A 21,865-nucleotide genomic window follows, 5' to 3' on the forward strand; every position below is an offset into this window, starting at 1 on the left:
CTACCGGTGCAATGGAGCTAACACACGAGGAACTAGATGCGGCTTTGAAATTCTGCTTTCATCTCAACAAATCTTCAGCTGAGACCTATACAATGTTATAGGAGGCCTATGGAGAGTCTGTTCGTCCCTGGAGCACAGGTCGAAGGTGGTTTAAAATGTTTTAAGAGGGGAGACAATCAATTTCAAAGGAAGGTGGACCCGGTGTTCCAGTTAATGATCATACAGAAGAAAACATCAACAATGCTGCTGTCATTGTGAGAGAGGATCGACGAATTACCTTAAGATCACTTTCTGAAATACTGAACATTTCATTGGGTGCCACCCACACGTTGGTGACAGAAAAATTATACATGACACGTGTTTGTGCGCGATGGGTTTCAAGTATGTTGATCCCCAAACAAAATGACATTAGCGTGCAGGTCTGCATGCAATTAACGTTGATGTTAGAGGAAGATCCGGAGTTTCTGTCCAATGTAACTACTACTGGTGAAACTTGGCTACATCATTTCGGTCCTGAGAGCAAGCAGCAAGGCTCGGTGTGGAAATATGTTTCATCACCAACCCCCCAAAAAAGCAAAAAGTGGTTGCTTCTGCAGGGAAAGTTATCGTCATCTCTTCCTTTGATATTCATGGAATGGTTTATCAGCATGTTGTACATGCATACACATCTGTAACTGAACAATACTACAGGGATGTCGTGAAAATATTGCAAGTCCATATCACGTGCAAGTGAAGCAGGCTGGATGCTGCACCATGATAATGCGCGGCCGCACATTGCCAATGTTGTTGCTGAATATCTTGCAACAATCAACTTGGAGTGCATCCCTCACCCTCCCTATAGTCCGGATTTAGCCCCATGTGACTTTTTTCTATTCCCTAACATGAAGAAACACCTTCGTGGGAGGCATTATCAATCATCAGAAGCAGTGGGGAAGGTTGCGGAGGTGACTTTGCACGACCTCTCAAGAAATGGTTTCCATCATGTATTTGAAGACTGGCAAAAACGCTAGAACAAGTACATCGCGTTCATGGGAGACTACTTTGGGAAGTACCATCAACGTTATGAGGATGAGTAAAGGTATATTGACAAAAAATATTATTGTCGTTCTTTATTGAACAGCCCTCGTATTGTACACTGGAACATGGAACAGGTGATAGTATACACCCCTGATCACAAAACAACCATGCTATATACAACATAGCTCATAGGGTGTGTGTCATGTGATGACGACATGCATCACACTGACACATTAACCTATGCGACACAGGCATCCCTGACGTCATTTTCCAATGCATTACACAGGTTGTGATGTTTCTATGATGAGGTGTGTTACTATGTACAAGGTGTGAAGCAAAGTTAAACATGGAACCTTATTCGTCATCAGAGTTGGCAGACATTAATTTAATGTATGGTGTGGCAGGATGTAGCCCCCATAAAGCAGCATGAATGTACAGAGAACGCTTTCCCAACAGGCACCAATCTAACTGGAAGTAGTTTATTTGTATGGATACCAACTAATGAGATATGGGGTCGTTCACACCACAGAGAGTCGTTCTAAGTTTCCGTCTAAGACAGGACCATGTGTCCGACCCTCCAGGAAGAAGCAGCCGTCAAATTCACCTAGTAGGAACTTATTTGCTACTTTCCTATCTGACCTCTCCACGTTACCTGGTTTTACTACATGTGCTGCTGTGGTTTTAGCACGACGGTGCACCAGCCCACTTCAGTTTTAATGTTCACAAGAACACAGTTAACTTATACTCTCATCACTGGACTGGAAGGATAGGTGATGCTCCATGGCCAGCGCAATCGCCGATCAAACTCTTTGGAGCTTTCCCTCTGGGTTCACGTCAAGACATATGTGTATGATACCACCATAGAAGCGGATGAAAATCTGTCTGCATGGGTCAAAGCTGTCTATGTCCTGGTACAACAGACGCCAGGAGTATTTGAGAGATTGCGGGTGAACTTCATGTACCGTTGCTATGAATGCATTAAGACTAGCGATCATCGCTTTGAATAAATACTGTGAGCTATGTTTTTGTTATGTTATGTATGCCATGTATGGCTACAACACGATAAATATGCATTTCAGACTATTGATTCAGTATCTCAATACAACAGTTTCAATTTAACCCAAAAGGTTAGAGACACCTGACACATCGAAGGTTCCCACCAGGGGGTCCACAACTCTTTTGTGGACACGTGCGTAGTGAGCACGGGACACCGAGCTAATGTGGCCCTCCTTCCTTTACGGGCTGCATACCTTCCCTTTCCACATCCTTCCCCGTCCCTCATCTTCGCCCTCCCCCCCCCCCTCACCTCTGCTCTTTCCTTCCCTTTCTCCCCCTCTGTGAGTATGGTTTGTGCCTACGTCCGGAGACGGACGCTCGAAACTGTTACAAATTCCTTGCTTTCTACACTTGCAAGTCTTCGTCCTTCCTCTGTACTCCTCTTTTCCTTCCCTCTTCTCTTTGCCCTTTTCTCCACTGCAGCGTTTGAGACCCCTCTTCTTTCCTTTCCCTTTCTCTTTTTTTTTCCTCCCTGTGCGTGTCTGAAGGCCGACCCACGCATTTCCATGCATAGCCGGTGACGGGGTAACGCGTAATTCCCTGCCCCGGGTAGACAGGTAGGACACATACGTACCCCCTGGTAACGGCCAGGCCCAGGGGGGTGATTACCCGAGCTGATACCTTCCGAAAGTGCCAATTGGTCCCTCCGTCCGTTTGTCGGGAGGTGTGACCTGAGGTGTGAACAATCACCTAAGGCGGGAGTGACCTCAGAGAGGGCCCCCACAAGGGAGGAGCGCGCCATCAGAGACGCCGGTAGTCATGGGGGATTCTTCCGCAATGGTTTCCTCACCTTCCACTATGTCTGCTCACAAACGTAAGTTCACTGAGTCTCAGCCACAGACAGTTCTTCCATCGTTGCCACAGTTCCTTGTTGTTTCTCGGTCTGACGAAGGTCACGACTTCTCCACGGTCAACCCTTTCATTATGCAGAAAGGTGTCGACGCAATTGCAGGTCCTGTAAAGTCTTGTTCCAGATTATGGAATGGCACCCTGTTGTTAGAAACAGTCTGTGCCCTCCAGGCACAAAAATTGCTGCTTACTTCTCTGCTCCACACCTTCCCTGTCCAGGTGAAACCGCACCGTATCTTAAATTCCTCGCGTGGAGTCGTTTATACACGCTCCCTCGATGGATTGTCTGATGAAGAAATTCAGCACTACCTGTCTGACCAGGGCGTAACGGCTGTTCATAGAGTTATGAAAAGGGTTGACACAAACATCATTCCAACCCGCACTGTCTTCTTGACATTTGACAAAGTTCAGCTCCCATCGAAAATCAAAGCAGGCTATTAGATAATTTCCGTTTGCCCTTACGTCCCAAACCCTATGCATTGCTATCGGTGATAGCGGTTCATTACACCAGCCAGTCCTGTTCCAATCCGGCCAAATGTGTTATGTGTGGCAAGGATGCCCATGAGGGTGCTTGTCTACCTTCATCCCCTCGCTGCATCAACTGTATGGGTGACCACGCTGCTTCCTCTCGAGATTTCCCCATTTTTAAGGACAGAAAGCTCATCCAGGAAATAAGAGTGAAGGAAAAGGTGTCGACCTTTGCTGCTCGAAAATTATTCGCCAGTCGACAGCCCACCATGCCTCAGACAGGAAAATACAGCACTGTCGTTGCTTCTCCTCGGCCAACAAAGGAGGCGGCCACACAGACTTGCGACCTCACCTTTAGTGCCACGGTCGTCAGATCGGCCAGCGCAAAGATCGCCCGTTCAGCCTCACCACTTTCGCCTGCCCACTCTATGGCTCACCCTTCGTCGGGTTCTGCTAAATCTCGAGCCCAAAAGTCAGACACAAAGACTTCGAAAAAAGAGCATACTCATGAAGAGTTTTTACGTACCGCAACTTCCCAACCATTGGTCCCTCCTTCATCTAAACATCATACTTCCAAGAAGGCTACAAAGAAACCCAGTTCCTCTCCTTCTCCGCCAAGGCGTGTCCCATCTACAGCACCACATGGCGGAAATCTCCCTCAGCTGTCTTCTGTGTCGCCGAGGCGCACTGCTGGTGGCCAGTCAACCTGCCGATCGCTGGTGGCAGCAGCTGCTCCTGACCAACCTATGGATCAGGATCTTCTGCCTTCGGCTGAATGCCATTCCATGCTGTCGGTCGCAAGCTCTGAGCAGTCGTTGAGTTGACAGCGACCTTGGTCACATTCCTCCATTTTCTGTTCACCCTATGTCCATTATCCACTGGAATATCCGCGGTATTCGAGCCAATTGGGATGAATTGTCGATCCTCTTACGATCCTACTCACCGGTCATCTTCTGTCTTCAGGAAACAAAGCTGCATCCCCATGACCGCTTTGTTCTGCCTCATTTTCAGTCCGTCCGATATGATCTCCCCTCTGTTGAAGGCACTCCAGCACATGGAGGTCTCATGATTCTTCTCCATGAAACTCTCCATTATTACCCAATCCATTTAAACACTTCCTTCCAAGCTGTCGCCGTCCGTTTTTCCCTTTCCGGATACACGTTCTCTCTTTGTACTGTATACATTCCATCGTCCACGCCAATGGCACTAGCTGATCTCCTTCATCTTCTTGGTCAGCTTCCACCCCCCTATTTGCTGGTTGGGGACTTCAATGCCCACCACCCGCTTTGGGGATCTCCACATCCTTGTCCACGTGGCGCACTATTGCTAGACGTCTTCCACCAAGCAGATCTAGTTTGCCTCAACACTGGGGTCTCTACATTTTTGTCTGCCTCCACGACAAATTTACCTCGTTTGGACCTTGCGGTCGGTACTGTTCCGGTAGTTCGGCGCTTCGAATGGTTCGCCCTTGATGATACACACTCGAGTGACCACTTTCCATGTGTCCTTAGACTGCAGCCTCAACTGCCCTACATGCGCCCGCGACGATGGAAGTTTGCCCAAGCCGATTGGACACTTTTTTCGTCCCTAGCGACTTTCGATGACCGTCACTTTCCCAGCGTCGACGATGAGTTCACATATACACTCCTGGAAATGGAAAAAAGAACACATTGACACCGGTGTGTCAGACCCACCATACTTGCTCCGGACACTGCGAGAGGGCTGTACAAGCAATGATCACACGCACGGCACAGCGGACACACCAGGAACCGCGGTGTTGGCCGTCGAATGGCGCTAGCTCCGCGTTTTCCGCCACCATCCTACTTTGGCCAACTGTATCCGCTATAAGCAGTTCCGTGCGCGATGCCGTCGTGTCATCCGCCATAGCAAGAAGGCAAGCTGGAAATTCTTTATTAGCTCATTTAACACCTTCAATCCCTCCTCGGAAGTTTGGAGTCGGCTTCGACGGTTCTCAGGCGCGCCTAGTTTCTCCCCGGTCTCTGGGCTCACTGTCGCGCATGATACCTTAGTGGACCCCGTCGCAATTTCTAACTCGTTGGGTCAGCACTTTGCTGAGATTTCAAGCTCTTCAAATTACCCGCCAGCGTTTCTCCCGAAGAAACGTGCAGCGGAAGTGCGACTGCTTGCTTTCTCCTCTCAAAATCGCGAAAGCTACAATACTGTTTTCTCCATGCGGGAACTCCAACATGCACTCTCTTCTTCTCGCTCCTCGCCCCAGGACCGGATGGTATCTACGTCCAAATGTTGCTGCATTTATCAACCCATAGTCTGCGTTACCTCCTTCGCCTTTATAATCGAATTTGGACCGACAGTACTTTTCCCAGACGATGGCGGGAAGCTATCGTCGTTCCTTTCCGAAACCTGGAAAGGACAAACATCTCCCATCTAGCTATCGCCCCATTTCTCTCACTAGTAGTGTCTGTAAGGTTTTGGAGCGTATGGTGAATTACCGTTTAGCGTGGTGGCTGGAATCCCGCAGTCTTTTAACACCTGCCCAATGCGGATTCCGAAAGCATCGTTCTGCAGTTGACCATCTTGTTGCTCTCTCCACTTATATCATGAACAATTTTCTCTGGAAACGCCAAACAGTAGCAATATGTTTTGATCTGGAGAGAGCATACGATACCTGTTGGAGGACAGGCATCCTCCGCACACTGTTCTCTTGGGGCTTTCGAGGTCGGCTACCCCTTTTTCTTCGCGAATTTATGGCAGAGCGCTCATTTAGGGTGCGGGTGAACACTACTCTCTCCCGTACTTTCTCCCAAGAAAACAGGGTACCCCAGGGCTCCGTGCTGAGTGTTGTACTGTTTGCCATTGCCATCAATCCAATTATGGATTGTCTCCTTCCTGATGTCTCGGGCTCCTTCTTTGTGGACGACTTAGCGATCTACTACAGCTCTCAACGGACCAGCCTTCTTGAACGACGTCTTCAAGGATGTCTCGATCGCCTCCACTCTTGGAGCATCGAAACCGGCTTCCGTTTCTCTCCCAGTAAGACCGTTTGTGTTAATTTTTGGCGACGTAAGGAGTTTCTTCCGCCCTCCTTACATCTAGGTCCTGTCAACCTTCCGTTTTCAGACGTCGCTAAATTCTTGGGTCTTATGTTTGACAGAAAACTGTGCTGGTCCACCCACGTTTCCTATCTTTCAGCTCGCTGTCTGCGATCCCTTAACACCCTCCGTGTCCTGAATGGTACCTCCTGGGGAGCGGACCGAGTGGTCCTTCTCCATCGCGCTTTAGTGCGCTCGAAATTGGACTATGGAAGCATAGTCTACTCCTCTGCTCGGCCGTCTATTCTTCGGCGTCTCGACTCTATCCACCACCGTGGATTACGTTTAGTGTCTGGAGCTTTTTACACTAGCCCTGTGGAAAGCCTTTATGCTGAGACTGCTGAACCTCCGCTGTCCAATCGGCGAGCAGTCCTTCTGAGTCGTTATGCTAGCCATCTGTCTTCCATGCCTGCTAATCCAGCCCATGACCTTTTTTTCGACGCCTCCTTTGATGTAGGGTATGCAGGCCGCCCCTCTTCCCTACTACCACCGGGAGTCCGCTTCCGTCAACTGCTCCATTCTCTTTCCTTCCGCTTTCCTAAAACCTTCTTGACAACTTGGGGTACAGCACCGCCTTGGCTCCGTCGCCGGATCTGCCTGCTCCGTGACCTTTGTCGATTTCCCAAGGATCGTACCCCTTCACTTGTTTATCGTCGGGCATTTGCTGCTCTATGTGCACAAATGACGGAAGCCACATTTATTTACACCGACGGCTCGAAAACATCGTTAGGTGTCGAGAGTGCCTATATTCTTGGCGACAACCCAAATCACTTTCGGCTTCCCGACCAGTGTTCGGTTTATACTGCGGAGCTTTAAGCTGTTCTCCAGGCTGTCCACTACACCCTCTGGTCCACCGGATTCAGGACTGTCTGCGCTTGCTCCACCTGGGGGGCGTCTCGGTGGCGTTCCTCTGGCTCCCGGGACACGTTGGTATCTGTGGAAATGAGGCGGCCGATTTTGCAGCCAAGGCTGCAGTCTCTCTTCTTCGGCCAGCTATTCATTTGATCCCCTTCGCCGATCTACGGAGCGTTTTATGTCGTCGTGTTGTTCACTTATGGCACGCGCATTGGTCGACACTTCCCCATAATAAATTGCGGGACGTGAAAGCTCTTCCTTGTGCTTGGACCTCTTCCTCCCGAATGCGTCGTCGGGAGGAGGTAATTTTAACTCGACTCCGGATAGGGCACTGTCTTTTTAGCCATCGACATCTTTTAAGCGGCGATCCTCCCCCACTATGTCCCCACTGCTCTCAGCTGTGGACGGTAAGACACCTTTTAATTGAGTGCCCCTATTTTAATCCGTTACGCTCCCGTCTACAGTTATCGCCTGATATATCGTCGATTTTAGCAGATGACACGCGCTCAGCCGACCGCGTTCTCCAGTTTATTAGTGCCAGTGAAATGACGTCAGTCATTTGAAGCTTTTTTTGGGGACAACCAACCCCTTTCTGTAGTGGATTTTTAAGCCTTCCTTCTGCTTTTAGTTTCTCCAATTTTATGACTTTCGTTCCCATTGCTGCTGGTTTTCAATTTCGATTTTTTACTGTTTCCTAAGTCACGGACCGAGCGCTAATGACCATAGCAGTTTTGCGCCCTAAAACCAAAACAAACAAAAAAAACATCGAAGGTTAATTGAAGTTGTGTTTCAGCTTCCGATCTCTCATAAGCTTATGTGGAGGGAGGTAATACTACACGTAAACTGTAGATTAGGTCGTGTATTGTCACAACGACAAGGTGTTGGAGGATTGGATTGCCAAATCGATTCTACAGTTGGTAACTGTAACCTGAGGGTTCCTGGCAGGAGGAAGAAACAGGTAATATGGCTTAGAGGGAGAGTTAACCTCACAGAGAAGCCTCTGGGAAACGTCCAAGTTGTGTTCTCATACGTGGTTGTGTTGCGTGTAAATAGAGCCACTATAATCTAATTCAGGCAATACAGTGCTCACTAAGCATGTGAAAGATGTTTGTTTCTGTTATCTAAATTGAAGAGAAATTGGGGAGAAAGGAAGGAAAGGGCAGGAACTAATGCTGTCAGCTGCATTGGGACCTTGTGTAGGATCAGTGGGGGCGAGTGAAAATATGTGCCAGACCAGGACTCGAAGCCACATCTCCTGCTCACTTGACAGTTGTGTTACCCGCTGCACCACCCACACCCATTGTTTATTACAAATGTGTCTAGTGTCTTGGCACGCTACCCACCCGACTCTCACTTCCACCTAGCGCCACTTATTAGCAGTTCGCGTCTGTGTCCTCCATGCTCGCTGATTTTGGATTCCAACTGGAGGTCGACCGTAAATGTGCAACCGCAGGTTGAGAATTCGTTGCTCATCGAGGCGAATGAATTACGTGAGTACTTGGTGTCTTTTATTTTGGACATGTCCGAAAGAACGGACACCACACGGGATCCGCAACTGTGATACATATAATGTAAATTCAGTGGGGTGGGGGAAGAAAGGAAAGGGAAAAGAATCAACTAATGATGCAACTTGCCTCGAGACTTTGTGCGGAATCAACAGCGAAAAATGAAAATTTGTGCTGGACCAGAACTCGAACGTAGGATCTACTGCTTACTTCACAGTTGCGTTGACCACTGTCGCCAACTTCCGCAGTCCCCGTACTTGTTCTCCATGCTCACTACTTTGAGACTACCGCAGGATGTCTGACGAAATTGGGCTTCCGCACTGAAGGTGGTGCATTCATTGACCATCGACGTGAATCCATTACATGATTGCGTGGCGTCTATTCTTTTGGACATGGCACCTCCTAGGTAGAGTTGGGGTCATTGCGATAGTGGCTTTGAGGGTTGGACAGTGAGTAGAGGGACAACCTTCGCGTCAGGGCACGCTGCATTGTTGCCAAATTTATTCAAGATGGCGGCGATGATGTCATCCGAGATGGCGGCATGTAGACTTGGCAACAGCGCATGACGTTATCCAAGATGGCGGCTTTTGGTGGGAAAATAGGTCAATTATACTATATCCACTAACCTAACCTCCAGAAAAAATGGCGGCAATTTTGAATTTTGGCGGGAAAATAGCCCAATTGTGCGATGTCCACTAACCTAGCCTCCAGAAGAAAAAATGGCGGGAAGTTTGAATTCCAACAGGATAATGCATGCAAAAACCGTACTTATCTTTATTATCATTGATTATTATTTATTAACATTCATTATCATTATTTGTCAGTTATTATTATTCATTATCATTTATTGTCATTCATTATCATTTATTATTATTATTATTATTATTATTATTATTATTATTTATTATAGGCCTACCTCCACTAGAAAATTTCACAAAATTCAAATTCTAACACGATAATGTCTCGAAAACTGTACTTCTATGTATTATTATCATTTATTATTTATTCAAGATGTCCGATTTTCTCGGCGAGAAAGCCATTTTCCTTACATCCCTAACAAAAGTCTATCACAAGTTCAAATCCCAACACCATAATTGATCACACATACGAACTTTCTCCCTCACTTATCTTTTGTCACTGGTAGCCTATCATAATCACGTCAAATAATAAACTGCTCTTATAGTAACGTAAGTCACGTCCTTTGATTTTGCAGGGGGGAAGGGACTGAAGACTTTATTTCAATCAGTGCGGTCGTCACTAGTTCTCCAGTCAGCACACACATCTTTCATATCGCAGTGCAGTCACCACAACGTCCGCGCTCCAACTGAATTAGTTCAAATCCTCGCCACCCCCTGGCCAGCGCGTGGAGACACTGCCAACGCCTGTCACGTGAGGCGGCCGGCCACTCGCGGTGGACTGGCGGTACGCTGGGGGCGGGAAACGTGCGGAGGCGACGAATACACGTGGTGAGCGGATAAGGGACCGCTGTGATGCCAAACTCGGAAAGTTCCAGTGTGTCTAGTGAAAACATGTTTACGACGTGGGAGCGATCGCTGGGTGTAAGAAAAATGGCTTTCTCGCCGAGAAAATCGGACATCTTGAATAAATAATAAATGATAATACACAGAAGTACAGTTTTCGAGACATTATCGTGTTGGAATTTGAATTTGGCGCAGTTTGCTAGTGGAGGTACGCCTATAATAATAATAAATAATAATAATAATAATATATGATAATGAATGATAATGACAATGAATGATAATGAATGTTAATAAATGATAATGAATGATAATGAATAATAATAAACAAAAGTAAGGTTTTGCAGCCATTATCGTGTTGGAATTTGAATTTGGAGGGAATTTTCTAGTGGAGGCAGGTCAATAGTAATAAATAATAATAAATGATAATAAATAATAATAAATGATGATAAATAATAATAAATGATGATAAATAATAATAAATGATGATAAATAATAATAAATGATAATGAATGTTAATAAATTATAATCAATAATAATAAAGATAAGTACAGTTTTTGCATGCATTATCCTGTTGGAATTCAAACTTCCCGCCATTTTTTCTTCTGGAGGCTTAGGTTGGTGGACATCGCACAATTGGGCTATTTTCCCGCCAAAATTCAAAATTTCCACCATTTTTTCTGGAGGTTAGGTTAGTGGACATAGTACGATTGACCTATTTTCCACCAAGCCGCCATCTTGGATAACGCCATGCGCTGTTGCCAAGTCTACATGCCGCCATCTCGGATGACATCATCGCCGCCGTCTGGAATAAATTTGGCAACAATGCAGCGTGTCCTGACGCGAAGGTTGTCCCTCTACTACAGTGTGCGTGGCGTCTGAAGACAGTCTATTTCGCCTCGTAGCATCAACTCAGAGTTACAAATACCTTTCCATCCGGCTGCTGTGGCCGAGCGGTTCTAGGCGCGTAAGTCTGGAACCGCGCTGATGCTATGGTCGCAGGTTCGAATCCTGCATCGGGCATGGATGTGTGTGATGTCCTTAGGTTAGTTACGTTTAAGTAGTTCTAAGTTCTAGGGGACTGATGACCACAGATGTTAAGTCCAATAGTGCTTAGAGCCATTTGAAGCATTTGAATAACTTTCCACAATATGAAATAGTAATGGAAGTATGAAAGCAGTGTTATCAGAAAGTGAGGCAATGGCTCTTGGTTAGTACGCTGTGGATAAGAGTTGTACCAAAACGTAATTTCTCTGAGTTGAGAATACAGCATCTAACTAGCGGTGAACTTATAAATCCATAGCGCAGTACTCGTCTTACTGACGCATTGGAATGTACGATGAGGCGTCTTCCAACGTCATATCCACGCCACTTAGCCTGGGCTTCCGTTCAACTGGCACTGTACAGTTTAACGGAGGAGAAGAGTAAATTTGTCCACCCAAATGATCAAGGATCAAAAACCCGAATATGATTACAGAGAATCATATTCGGTGATCCAAACATGTAGGGATCATCTACCAAATCCTTGGGCACAACTGCGCATAAAAGAGTGTTAAAAAAGCAGTCAGTAAGTTTAAATGACCTAAAAATTCACTGTAATGTTGACAAATATTCCCTTCTTGGGTGTTCAGTGCATTCATTGTAGTCCTAGTGGATCGTTTTAACCCATTGGTCACTTATCGGGAATATTTAGCATTACGGACATCTTGCCTCACGAATGACCAATAAATGCATCACAGTATTCTATTTACATGTGTGGGATCTTCAATAATGGAGTCAGCGGGTTAGATGAAGTTTTTAAAAATGAAGTCCGATCACAAGTATTGCGTCGAGTCTGGAATGTATATACGAACAGAGTTCGGATGTGACAAAGAATTGTTTGGACGCGAACAATTTCATGTACGATAGACACTTTTGCGTTCGGTCCAAGAGCTGACCTGTCTCTGCACATCGCAGGTTGAAAATGGAAATATGAATATCGTAGCGTCCAGCTTCGCTAAAATATGAACCTCTAATGAACTCCCGCTATGGATGGCAGAGAAAACTCCTGAACACTCGGTGTTGTGGACCACTTGTGGCATTAACAGAAATGGACAGTATTGTCACTGTTGCCATACTCTTCGTAAGCCTCAGTCATAAGTGAAATTGACTTCGGAGCTATCCCTACTTTTTCAATGAAGGAAACAGTATTCCGCAACAAAGTAAAAGGGCAAAGTAAAATTCTGCCAAACAAACGTAAGTACTTAAGGTTAAGGAAACTGGTTGTGACTAAGTTAATAGTGATAGTGATCTCATTGCATTCCTGAAGAGAATAGAAAATTCAGCGGTCGCAGTAAACACTGAATAATTCAAGAAATATCAAGCAGAATCATTAAACCAATAGGCAAGTATAAGCATCCAATATTATGTAGATAATGGTAGATGTCTGGGGTGCACGCAGTTGCTCCCTTCAGAGTAACTATCCCTACAGTGTAACCCCATTTTCAGTTAATCACTACACATATAGCTAAATGCCAATTGAAGAAGTGACGACCTCTTATTAACACTGAAAAAAAAAAAAAGATCCATATTGTAGCTTTATGTTAGCTTCAGGGTGAAGTACTCATTATCTCGCTAATGATTAGTCCAAGTTCATGTAGGCAATGAACTGCTTGAACAAGTTGATAAATTTACTTATCTGGGCAGTAATATTACCAGGGATGGAAGGAGCAAGGCAGAAGTGAGAAGTAGAATAGCTCAAGCAATGTCTGCGTTTAACAAGAAGAAAAAAATATTAACATCTAAGAGCATCAGCCTTGAAATCAGGAAAAGATTTTTGAAATCATATGTGTGGAGTGTGGCATGCTATTGGTGTGAAACATGGACTCTCGGGACAGAGGAAGACCAGAAGCTAAATTCTTTTGAAATGTGGTGCTATAGACGCATGCTCAAAATAAAATGGATCGACAAGTTCACAAACGAAGTGGTTCTGGAAAGAGCAGGTGAGAAGAGAAGCTTCTGGAGTTTCATTGTTAAAAGAAGAGTGCAATTTACAGGCCGTCTATTAAGACATAAAGGACTCCTGAACACAATCATAGAGGGATATGTCGAGGGAAAAAGACCAAGAGGAAGACCACGACTGAGGTACATGGATCAAATCGAGAAAGATTTGGGATGTAACACCTATAAAGAAATGAAGAGAAAAGCTGAAAGACGCACAGAATGGAGACAAGCTACCATTGTAGCTGTTGCAAACAAATCCTTGGATTGACCACTACAGAAGAAGAAGAAAAGATTGTGTTTATTGTGGTATTTTTTTAGGTAAGATACTGCACAAAATTCGAAGGGCTTGCAGTGAAAAATATGGGTCATTATGATTTAGCATTTCGTGCATATTACACTATATTTTGGCGGTACGTAATTTATCTAACATATTAAATTTCTCCTTAGACTTGGAAAGGGTTTGTGTTTGTCTCCAGTTTCGCGAAAATAGTTATCATATAACCTCTCACTTACAAACACATGTTTGCGAGAACAGAATATTCATAACATTCCTCATATCTCCTAAAAAAGCTGAAATATAGAAACGAGATTTTTGAGAATGATAGGACGGCAGGTGGAGAGTTTTCCCAAATGGTTAATGCAGGAAAAAAATTTTGTATGAAAATAAACATGAAGTTTTGTTTTATGGTACTGCAAACCCACACAATGAGTTGTTTCTTGTAAGCCGTTGACCTCTCCAATCGTTAGCTGCTTGATGAATGAGACACTTTGTTTCAGGATTCTGTCACAATAGCTACTGCAAGGTGAGTTTGTGGAAATTATACTAAGTTTTAGCAAAAGCATCATAATTAAACCTGTCAACAAGAGAAATGTAGACATTACTTATAAATGATGATGCATGTTCAAACGAGAAAAGTTTAACAATTCACACAAAGATAAACCGCCAATTCCGCTGCAGTTTTTGCAGAAACTCCATAACACATCGCAATTTTAATATAAGCGAGTGGAATGTAAAAACTTAAAAAAACAATTTTCTTTCCGTTCTTCATCTCAGAAATATGAAAATAATGATGAATGCGCCTTCAGGCAGTCTGGTGTGCACATGCCCGACGCTGCTTACTGACTTATGACTTGCCAAACTATGTTATTTGCCAATAAGAGTTATTATTTAGAAATGTAAACAATTTATCCGCTGCAGAACACGATGGTCAGTGTACTGTCAGCACCTGAGAATAACGCGCGCTACAGGAACATGGAAGCTAGCTAAGTGTGCTTTGTAAGAGGAAGATTTAATGTCACTCGAAAAACATTGTCACGGATTAGGGCTGCCTTTGCCAGCAATACATTTTAGCAAATTAAATATCAGATCATCACAGTCTCTCAAGGTACTGATACTTCCGGAATAATACCGGCCACGTTCTTCATTTGTGTACCCTGTTCTACGTTTACTTTTTAATGCTGATACCTTGTACGCAACCACTCAAATACTTTTTCTCGTCACTACGAATTTATTATAATACGGTCATACATTAGGGTTTCTCAACTGTTTTTAGTTTACACTGAAATGAATGTAGTATATTATCTCTTATTACATCAATATGCAAGTAATCAAAATGAAACTTACGTACTCCAGATCTTGGACGCTTTTTACCAGGAGCATAAAGGGGATATACACTACTGGCCATTAAAATTGCTACACCAATAAGAAATGCAGATGATAAACGGGTATTCATTGGACAAATATATTATACTAGAACTGACTTGTGATTACATTTTCACGCAATTTGGGTGCATATATCCTGAGAAATCAGTGAAATGAAATGAAATGTCGTGTGGCGAGGGCCTCCCGTCGGGTAGACCGTTCGCCTGGTGCAGGTCTTTCGAGTTGACGCCACTTCGGCGACCTGCGTGTCGATGGGGATGAAATGATGATGATTAGGACAACACTACACCCAGTCCCTGAGCAGAGAAAATCTCCGACCCAGCCGGGAATCGAACGCGGGACCCTAGGATTGACAGTCTGTAACGCTGACCACTTTTTTTTTTCTTGGGATACAAAATTAGGCAGTTCACAAACATTAAATGAAATGCATCCTCCGCAAAAACAAAAAAAAAAAAAAAAAAAAATCATTGTAAAACAAATCACAATTGTTAAGGAACAGGGATGTTGTTTTTATTTATTTATTTATTTATTTATTTTCCATAAAGATCACTCTGTTAAAAGAAACATGTAGATCATTTCATGGTATAGTATGTGCATTATATATGGAGCAGTGAGAGAAGCGTGAGGTTCATTATCAGCTGTCAAATGTGCACACCGACTGCAACAGGCACGTTCCAACTGCGTGGGGGGCGAAGAAGACTGCCTGAAGATAGTTGGCAAAGGTTTTCCGATAGTGTGACCATCTATAAACCTCATTGTGGGCTTGCTGCAAGAAATACCAAAAGTCGAGTCGCGACTTGGCAGCATCCCCATAGAGGTACGCGATCGTCCAACCTTTGACCCAGATGATCGAGTGTGATTTAGTCGCTGGGGAGGAGTCACTCTCCGGATGTAAGAAGGAAGCAGGTGTAATATGTTGCGGGGTCACACGGAGGTAGCAAGCCACCATCTGTCTTCCTAGGAGCCATACGTCCTCCACCGCGATACAAGTTAATCGGTGATGGTCGTTATCCACTTGGCGACATTTCGGGCATAGTGGAGTGTCCACTAGTTCAATTGCATGGAGTCGTTGGTTGGTGTTGAACTTGCCACAGGTGACAGAGAACCACAGTGCCCGAACGAAGGTAGGAAGGAATTTTTGGTGCACATGTCTCCAAATCTTCGGCCAATGCAACTTGGGGTGTTTGAGTTCAATGACATTACGACTTATCCGTCGTAGCAGCCAAACATAAAAGTCCTTCGCTCATGGTGGTCTCGTGCGCGGAAGCTCGTCTCTGATATAACTAAGTTCTACGATAAATGTTGATACATGCGCAAAATGTGGCGTAATGTTGCCCACCGCTACCGGAGGTGTGAGGGACGCTGGAACTAGGAGATCCAGTAGGCGGGATGTAAGGGAATCACGCCCGCTACGCCATTGCTTGTACATCGTAACTAGAAGGAGTGCCGTCGCTCGGCAGTGAATATTCGTAAGTCCGAGTCCCCCCTTGTCCGTAGGGAGCGTGAGCGTTATGTATCGCACCTTGATGGGCGATCCAATCATCACAAAATAGCCTAGTGCTGATTGAAGTCGACGTCCGAGCGTGAGTGGTAGGGGCAGGATCTGCGAAATATGCACCATTCGAGAAACCACATAAGTGTTCAGATATTCGACTCGCTGCAAAGGATCAAGGCGCCGTAGGAGATGTTGTCGGACCATGGTACGTGTTGTCTGTAAAATACGTCGGTAGTTAACTGCCGCAGTATGTTTTACAGATGAGGTAAAGTCTATGCCGAGATAGCGGAATCGTTGCACATAAGGAAACGGATTGATTTCTTCCGGCGTAAGGCCCCTTCCAAACGGCAATGCTGTCGATTTGTTCATGTTCACTGCACTACCCGCCGTCACACTGTGGTCCAACAACTGTTCAAGGACCGTCTTCACCTCTTCTTCAGAACGAACGAGCAGCAGGAGGTCGTCCGCATAGGCACGACATTTGAAGGTGTAGCCCCGCAGTTCCATCCCAGACATAGAATTTGTTAGCCTCCCAATTAATGGTTACAACGCTATCGCGAACAGCAGCATCGAAAGAGGGCAGCCCTGGCGAATGGATCGTCGAATTTGAGTGGGCCCTGCTATACGCCCATTAACCTGTACCAAGGATTGTGCGCCCCCATAAATCCTTCTAATGAGACCAGTAAAACGGTCTTGAAATCCCATTTGTTCCAGTACAGCGTACAGATAGTTGTGGCGCATCTTATCAAAAGCACTGTCAAAATCAACCGCCACCATCGCCGCTTTAAGCCGGCACTCCTCCGCCAGCGCCTCACATCACGGCATTCGCCAGTAGCTGTTTGCACATTCACCGATTCTGGAGAGAGAACGCTACGAATTAACATACGACATCGGGACGCTAGCAAGCGTGCAAAGATCTTATAGTCAACATTAAGCAGGGTGATGGGGCGATAATGTGTGACCGTAATTCCCGGCTTCGGTTTATGTACTGGCACCAAGAGGCCTTCCATAAAAGCCGGTGGAATAGGCGCATCGGAACTTAACATCTCGTTGTACATTTCCGTCCAACGCGGTGCCATTTCGTTGCGAAATTCTCGGTAAAATTCAGCAGGAAGTCCATCAATGCCTGGGGACCGATTCAACGCACCCTTTGCGATCGCATCATGTACTTCATCACAGCTAATGGCTTCCAGTAAGGTTCCCGCGGCTTCCACCGTCAGTGTACGGGAGACGTAAGTGGCTATACGTTCGAGGTCATCGACAGGGGCTGCTTCTTCCCGATAGATGTGTTGGTAATGGTCGACGAATGCAGAGACAATGTCCGCTTGACGCGTCACTCTTCGGTCTTCGCGGGTAATTAATTCCCGTACCAAAACGCGTCGTCGGTGCTTTCGTTCATTCACGACGTGGTGCATGGAAGGAATCTCGTGCATTATCGTATCGTGACATCTGGCGCGCATCATGGTTCCCTGAAGATGTTTCCGAGCTAAACCCACTAGTTTAGCTTTTATCCTTTTGCGTTCGATCCAGACGTCCTGTCCCGACGGACCATCGTCCAGGTCGCGCAGCGCAGCGCTGCAAAATAAAAGTCGGTGGTACGGCGGCGCCATTCTGCCATCTCCCTGCTATATGGGATGAACTTACGGCGAAGCGCCGGTTTAGCACAAGTCAGCCACCAATCAAGCTTCGTCGCATACCTTCCAACCCTTCGCTCGCACATCGTCCATGTCTCAAGGATCCGGTGACGGCATTCAGGATCATGTATATGTTGAATGTTTAATTTCCACGGGGCCTTACTGTTCCACACCTCTCTACGGGGAAAAAGCACCGTACAGATGTAAGCACTGTGATCGGAAAATGCCAATGGCCAGCGTTCCGCGTCCTGGATATCATTTGCATGAGCCCGTGAGATATAAATGCGATCTAACCTGCTCGCCGAATGACTTGTCACATAGGTGTATCCCGGTGCATCTCCATGTCGTAATTCCCACGTGTCAGTACAAGGTCGTTGACAAGGATTCGCAACTCCTGGCTGATGTTTGCTTGCGGGCATTGGTCTTTCTGGCTGAGAACACAGTTGAAATCTCCACCAATTATTATACATTCATAACGTCCATGGAAAAGTGGGGAAATGTCTTCTGCATAAAATCGCGCCCTTTCCCGCCGCCGATTGTTTCCCGACGGTGGATAAAGATTGATGATGCGTGTCCCAAACGTCGTGAAAGCCATTCCCCTGGCCGACGGAAGGTAACACACGTTTTCCACTGGGAAGCCATCTCGCACGTAAACTGCCACCCCCACTCCCGTTGTGATCTCCATGTGACGAATAGGATTGGTAGCCTGCGATGTATGGGAGTGCAGCTATGTGGACTTCCTGCAGCAAAGCAATATCCACATCAGATGCCCAAATCGTTTCCTTCAGTAGGTGTAGTTTGGCCGATGAACGCACGTCATTTATATTTATTGTCGCAATACGGTTAGCATGGCGTTGAATCCCACTCTGTCGATGCGCAACATCATCTCCCTGCATCGGCGCTGGGGGCTGAGTTAGAAGACGTTCTCTCGCCCCTCTCCCTTCACCTTCAGCAATTATTAGGCCGTCTTCGTGAGTGCCGGCTGCCTCTGTATGTCGTCCGGCGCCTCCTCAATATCGTCATACCACATCTTTGCAGGCAGCGATATATTCGTGTCCATTGCCACAGCATCTGCGTCTGGAGAGCCAACTGGTAATGATTCCTCTTCAGCATCACCACGTCCCGGTATCGTCAATGTGACAGACCGCTGCGGGTCTGATCGAACAGTTTCCATTGCCTCATCCTGTTTCGTAGAGGTTGTTGTGTCGTCTTGGTCCACAGGCACATCGTCGTCGGGGCATGGGGAGTCATCCCTAGGAGATGTCGTGCAACGACGCCGTTTCCTCCTTTTCGGGGAACGTTGTTTGCGTGATCTTCCTTCCGTGTCCTCAGATTGTAGGGAATCACGGCTGCCCGACAGAAAAGCATTCGTAGGAACAGGAAGTATTTCGAGTCCCATAGTTGTATTTGGCGGGAGTTCGGTCGAAACTGATGTTGTTGTCATAGAGTGCGTTCCAGACGGAACAGCATCCGTAGTGGCTGGAACTGCTTCGTGTACTATCGGTGTGCTTGGTGAGAGTTGGGTCTCATCTGTTGTTGTCGCCGTAGATTGTATGCTCGATGGAGCAGCATCCTCTGTCATCCCGACGTCTGCTACAAGGTTTCGGAGAGTGCCATCTTGATCTTCCACCGGGGCTGTGTCTTTTCGGTCATCAGCTGACGCAGTGAGGGCCTTGGCATAGGTGATCGGTAGTACAGTCATCGCCGGCGACGGCTCCCGCTCATCTGAAGGCAGTTGCGTAATCCGCCGTTGCATACAGTTCGACCTGAGGTGTCCCTCCTGGCCACAGCCAGAACATGTACGTGGTTGACCATCGTAAATCACCACCGCCCGACAACCACCAATTGTCAGATAGGACGGTACATGCTTCTGAAGATCAATAGTGATCTGTCGCACTCCGTTAAGAACTGGGTACGTGGCGAATTGTGTGCAGCGTTCGGCTGTGTGACCATGTACCGTGCCGTATGGCTTAAAAGCCTCGATAACTTCGTCACCCGGCAGCTCAAATCGCAGCTCAAAAACACGTATTGTCCGTACACCCAGTCCAGCATGTTCTACAGTTACCGTGCCGACATTCCCGTCACTATGGCAAAATCGGAGACCTGCTTTTGTCGCCTGTAGAATTCTCTCACACGCCGCGTCATTTACCATCTTAACATACACCGTGGGACTAACGATGGACAGATGAATTCCGACAATATCGTTTGGCGGTATCTTGACGTCCTCTCGAATGAATCGTTCCACTGCTAAAGCCTTTGGTCGTTCGTAGTCTTTGCAGAAATTGAATCGTAATGTAGTTTTCCTGTACTTGTTCGCCATGATCGTTGTTACTAGCCCGGGCGCAGACTAAGTCCACAAGTAAACAAACACACGCACACGCCGCACAGGCGGAAGTATCGGACCTCCGCTTCGCACGGCCGCTAGCGCCGAACTTGCCATTCAGCTACCAGGGCCGGACAGAGAAATAAGTACCCCGAACAACCACCTATGGCCATAATAACGGCATTGATACGCCTGGACATTGAGTCAAACAGAGCTTGGATGGCGTGTACAGGTACAGTTGCCCATGCAGCTTCAACACGATACCACAGTTCATCAAGAGTAGTGACTGGCGTATTGTGACGAGCCAGTTGCTCGGCCACCATTGACCAGAATGGAGAATGTGCTAGCCAGGGCAGCAGTCGAACATTTTCTGTATCCAAAAAGGCCCGTACAGGTCCTGCAACATGCGGTCGTGCATTATCCTGCTGAAATGTAGTGTTTCGCAGGGATCCAATGACGGGTAGAGCCACGGATCGTAACACATCTGAAATGTAACGTCCACTGTTCAGACTGCCGTCAATGCGAACAACAGGTGACCGAGACTCGTAACCAATGGCACCCCATACCGTAACGCCGGGTGATACGCCCGTATGGCGATGACGAATACACGCTTCCAATGTGCATTCACCGCGATGTCGCCAAACACGGATGCGACCATCATGATGCTGTAAACAGAACCTGAATTAATCCGAAAAAATGACGTTTTGCCATTCGTGCACCCGGGTTCGTCGTTAAGCACGCCATTGCAGGGGCGCCTGTCTGTGATGCAGCGTCAAGGGTAACCGCAGCCGTGGTCTCCGAGCTGATAGTCCATGCTGCTGCAAACGTCGTCGATCTGTTCGTGCAGATGGTTGTTGTCTTGCAAACGTCCCCATGTATTGACTCAGGGATCGAGACATGGCTGCACGATCCGTTACAGCCATGTGGATATGATGCCTGTCATCTCGACTGCTAGTGATACGAGGCCGTTGGGATCCAGCACGGCGTTCCGTATTACCCTCCTGATCCCACCGCTTCCATATTCTGCTAACAGTCATTGGATCTCGACCAACGTGAGCAGCAATGTCGTGATACGATAAACCGCTATCGCAATAGGCTACAATCCGATCTTCATTATCAAAGTCGGAAACGTGATGGTACGCATTTCTCCTCCTTACACGAGGCATCACAGCAACGTTTCACCAGGCAACGCCGGTCAACTGCTGTTTGTGTATGAGAAATCGGTTGGAAACTTTCCTCATGTCAGCACTTTGTAGGTGTGACAAAACTTGTGTGAATGCTCTGAAAAGCTGATCATTTGCATATCACAGCATCTTCTTCCTTTCGGTTAAATTTCGCGTCTGTAGCACGTCATCTTCTAGGTGTAGCAATTTTAATGGCCAGTAGTGTAGTTGTGAAAAATCCCAGTTTTAGAGCTTTTGTAACATCGTAGTTACGCCAGCACAATAGGCATCACGAAGACAAAATTG

Source organism: Schistocerca serialis, chromosome 7 (assembly GCF_023864345.2).
Source record: "Schistocerca serialis cubense isolate TAMUIC-IGC-003099 chromosome 7, iqSchSeri2.2, whole genome shotgun sequence".
Lineage (NCBI taxonomy): Eukaryota > Metazoa > Arthropoda > Insecta > Orthoptera > Acrididae > Schistocerca > Schistocerca serialis.